Below are 5,000 nucleotides of genomic sequence, written 5' to 3'. Positions count from 1 at the left end.
TACAGTGTTTGCTTTATTATTGTATTTTGTATTAGGGAAAATTGTCTAGGATTAAAAAATATTATTAAAAAAGCGAAATTTTAACGATGTTTGCGATAGTTTCAAAAGCTGAAAATATACATAAATAGCGCCCTCACGGCGAAAGTTTATCGTCGCGGTAAGTTCAAGCTTTTGATCGTCTGATAGCAAATCTCTGCAATTTTTTCGAGCAACACCGTTAATTCCAAGTGAAAGCGGAGACTTTATTCTTTATTTAGCTCAAAATTCAGGCTGACGTCTACTTTCAAATTGATTTGAGCTAAATTTGAAATTGACTTATTTCTGTTCAAAATTCCAGTGATTTTATAGGTAAAAATAGGCCTAGGGCAAAGTTAATTATATATTTTTTAAAGAATTGTGTATTGGTTTTGCATTGACTGTATGTGGTATGTTACTGTTTTTTATTTTCTTGTGAAATGGAGTACCATACATATGCATTGAGTAATTTATGTCGTGTATGTGGTGTCAAGTTAACACGAAATCAGCGAAAATTTGACCTAACTAAAGTAAAAGATAGCGTCCTGACATTTTTAAATATCGATTTAACCCATGAAAACAAAGATGTACATCCACCATTCATTTGCAAGAACTGTCAATTTTCAAGCTATAACAAGGTTAGCACAACTCAAAGGTACATCTGGAGACAACACACACAACAATCATGTTTCACATGTTATTTATTATCAGAACAGTCAAAACCAGGTAAGAGACTAAAACAAGTAAAACTCAACACATTATTTTCTGAAACAGAATGTGACGTTATTCCATCAAAATTTACAGTCAATGACAAAATCAATTCTGAACCTTTCATTTGCCAAATATGCAACTCGATTTTGTCTTTCAACAGTCTTGAGTCAAACTGTTCACATCACTATTGTTCTAGTTGTATGTATAATTTGTTTAGTACCCTCCATGTTAACGTATGTTCATGTCTTGTGTGCGCAAAGCCAATGCACATGCTGGAATTTAAACCCGCCTCCCAAATTGTAATAGAGTCTCTAAAATCACTAGAATTACAATGCTCGTGCAATAAGTTCATAAAATACTCTCAACATCAGAGACATATTTGTGAACACCAGACAACTAAAGAAGTGGTTTATCATAATGTTTCAAAAGCTGTATCAGTGTTAGAGAAATCACTAGAAGATAGTCATGTCTCCCAAACAATACAAACGTTTGCAGAAAAAGTTGTTTACAATCAACTAAAGAAAAGTAAGGAAATGCTGATTGCAACAAATGGTCGGGTGAGTGCTTTAAAACAAATTCTGTAATTATCATATTGCATGTTATAAAAAGTAGATTAATATTATTATAACAGAATTGTTAGCATAAAACATACAAATACAATTCTTATCTACAGCCAGCAAAGATTGCTATCATACCAAACACCAAAGTCTCAAGTGATAAGGCCAGTTCTCGAACTGTTTCAAGACGAGCAAATAGCATCAGCAGCATCATAAAATCAGTTGGCAATAGTGAGGCTGGTGATTTCCATCAAAAAGTGTACTCAGCCAAACATATGAGTCAAGCGGTCTTAAAAGCAGCCAACATAGCATCAACTTCGTCTATAGATACAGATAAGGCTCTGGCAATGGTGTCAGACTGCCATCTGGCATGGAACCAGCTACGAAAGCTAAGAAGGTAAACAAACAATTATGTGATTAAATAAAACCATGCATGAATACAGGCATTTTAGACACAGTCAAGTATGTCTAGTAATAAAGCGAGACTACATTATTAATCCTTTTTATGTACTAGATATGTGGAGAAGGGGACAATACCATCAGAGAAAAGGATGCGGCAGCGGCAAAATGATCTCATTGGGGATTATTTTGAATCCACAATGGAAATGCTATGTTTTAGGTCTGAGACGTCCCCAGACGGGATAGAATTAAGATCAACGCCTACTGTCAAACTGAAAAACATTAAAAAAGTTGTATTTTCATATCTTGATGAACACTCAAGGTACGCTGAAGTTAAATTTTAATATGTGCTTACAAAGTGTAGAACTTACTTTTTAGGACTTTACTTTTGTTCCTATGGATTTGCTATGGAAATAAAAGTTAAAAGAAATTAATTAAAAACTGAATTAATATTTACTAATTTTTTTACAGACTGAACAACCTATCTCCCAATAATAACGAGGTTTGGATAAAGTTTGGCGGGGATAAGGGAGGTGGAAGTACCAAATTTGAGGTACAGATATGTAGCCTCGCCAAACCAAATTCAATTAACAACATCATCGTCGTACTAATATTTGATGCCCCTGACATGATGTTTAATATTAACCGGACTCTTCCGGAAGTGGCCCACCAAGTTGTTGCTTTGAACGGGGAAAAATGGCGGTAAGAATACAACTAGTATATCAACTTAACAATTATGTGGATGCGTATACAAGTAATAAAATAAAAATATATGTATAATTTCTTTCAGCAATTACACACTGAGAGTTTTCTGTTTTGGGGACTATGAGTATCTAACAAAACTCTATGGATTAAATGGACCAAATGGTAAACTATTAAATTATTTTATCATCATTTAATTTATACAAAATCTTTCTAAGCCAATTTTATTTATACTGTATTACTGCATATTTTAGCATTTTTAAACATTGTTAAAAAATTTGAATACTTTTAGCTCGATACTGCTGTCTCTTTTGTGAAAAACCAAAAGCAGAAATGCAATTAAAGGCACCACCCGCCAAACAGCGATCATTGGCTTCAATCAGAGCCAACTATAGAATGTTTATGGAAGATGGCGGAATTGAAAGCCGATCTAAGGATGTTTCCATGAGCGTTGTTAATAATCCCTTAGTATCAATTGAGGTAGATCATGTAAGTACATCAGTTTTGTTTTTAATTATCTTTATATTAGAGAAACAAATGTACTTACTTCATTATATGGCACTGTTGGTATTAAAATTTATATCGTTTAGGTGTCTGTTCCTAGCCTGCACTTGTCATTGGGCATATTCAAGAAGCTCTTTGATATGCTTGAGACGGAGGCGCACAGCATAGATTGCCTCATATATTCCCTAAGGAAAAATGGAGAACTTGATGACACTTCTGAATCAAAGTTTGATAAAATAATTCAACATCAGATCCAAACACAAATTGATATCAAAGAAAAGATTGAAGAAAAGAAATTAAAGTTGACTGAGATGGAGGATGCAATGCCATTAATCTATCTTAAAGGAAGTGTTGATGGTAGCATCATTACCAATGTGGGAAAGATAGTCAAATTGAGAGAAGAGATTGAGTCACTGGTAAGTTACTCAAACAATAAATGACATAGATGCGTCTTGCCAGACACATACTCTAAAGACAAAACTTGTATTATATTTTATTTTACAGACAAAATGCATGGAAAATGGGCTTCCATTTGGAACGGGTCCAATTGTCACATCACTGGAGCGTGTGCTACAAAAAAATCGCATCCAACGGCAAGCCTATCATGGTAAATCATTTATTGGTAACCATGTTCATAAATGTTGCCAGGTAAATTAACTATTCTTTTAATTGATATTGTTTCAACTGTTAATTATTAAAATTGTAGTTTTTAAAATGTATATTTGTTTTTAATAGGACCATGTTAGGAATGAACTAGTGAATGCTCCACTACATGAAATGAAAATTCAAGAAGCTGAGATTCCTATCGGAAAAATTCAGCTAATTGACAAAAGAGTAAAAGAATTGGTCACCAAGTACGATGCACTCCTTTCAAAATTTTCTAGGGTTCACAACAACTTGAATCATTCAAAACCTGTCACAGATGTTGATATTCAAGGAAATGGTAATGTAATTATGCTTACCTTTCAAGGTATTCCTTAGACATGCCATTGTTTCTTTTCCTACAATACACTGCAACTGTTTCTTTTCTCTTCTACAAAAAAAATTCAGATGAAGCCATAAAAGACTTTATGGAGGAATATCGAAAAACCAACAAAAGTATATCTCCAAAATTACATATGCTCGAGGAACATGTCATTCCCCAATTAAAGGCTTGGAGATTTGGTCTGGGACTGGTTAGCGAGCAAGGTGGGGAGTCTATTCACGCCGCGCTTAATAAAAGGAAAAGAACAGTTGCTGGGATGCATGACAGACTTGGACAGTTAACATCCATGATGCGGTCACATGCAATTACCACTCAGCCATGCATAATAGAAGAAATAGTTGAACCCAAAAGAAGAAAAATTGGTAACAATTTACACTTTATTGATTACACTATTTGTGCTTTTTAGCTCCCTGCTCACCAAAAATTAAATAAACCTGTTTATATTTTTCAGAAAAAGAAGAATAAAGTACACGACAATGAATACGCAATAAAAGAAAATATAGGCTTACTGATAAATCTGACGGAGTGCCATCTTCTTCTTTATTATGGATTCTCTTATGAACCTCACTTGCATCAATAAAGTAGTCGTACTTGTTTGTGTTGGTGGTATTTTTGGAACCTGTAGTACAATTTTTGAATTATAAATATTTATCATCATTATTTAAAAAAATGGTGGACTAGCGATTGAAATACATGATGAAATATTATATTATTATTAGGACTATACTGTCAAAATTAAAATCAAAATTTTATTTTTTATTCTACAAATGCAATGCTGTTGCTGCCATAGTTTAGTAATAATATTCAAGCCATAGGAAGATAGACTATGATATTTTCACATTTTCTACTGTAGAATAACTTAGGCCCTCATGAAAGCTAGTTAGTAAGTATACCTATCCTCCTAGGCCTACCTATGTCTTGATGGCACCATATTAAAAAATTAGGCCTAGCCTAGCTAGATAGAGCTGTTACTAAGCCTGGCCCTGCTGATTTCCCCTCTTAGTCTTAACGACATATACTTGGGCTAGGCCTACTAAGAGTATATTATTCTAGGCCTAGGCCTATACAGTATTTATTTTTCGTGGCTTAAACCTAGTACTAGGTGACAAACCTTTGTTAGGCCTAGG

At 33.9% G+C, this 5,000-nt stretch overlaps 1 pseudogene; it reads right to left on the bottom strand.

The window, feature by feature from the left end:
• LOC140042467 (large subunit ribosomal RNA) overlaps nucleotides 1-5,000 on the bottom strand; it is a 9,654-nt pseudogene that overhangs the window by 3,145 nt on the left and 1,509 nt on the right.

Source organism: Antedon mediterranea, chromosome 2 (genome assembly GCF_964355755.1).
Source record: "Antedon mediterranea chromosome 2, ecAntMedi1.1, whole genome shotgun sequence".
Taxonomy (NCBI): Eukaryota; Metazoa; Echinodermata; class Crinoidea; order Comatulida; family Antedonidae; genus Antedon; species Antedon mediterranea.
This window is presented reverse-complemented; position numbering and strand designations above follow the sequence as displayed.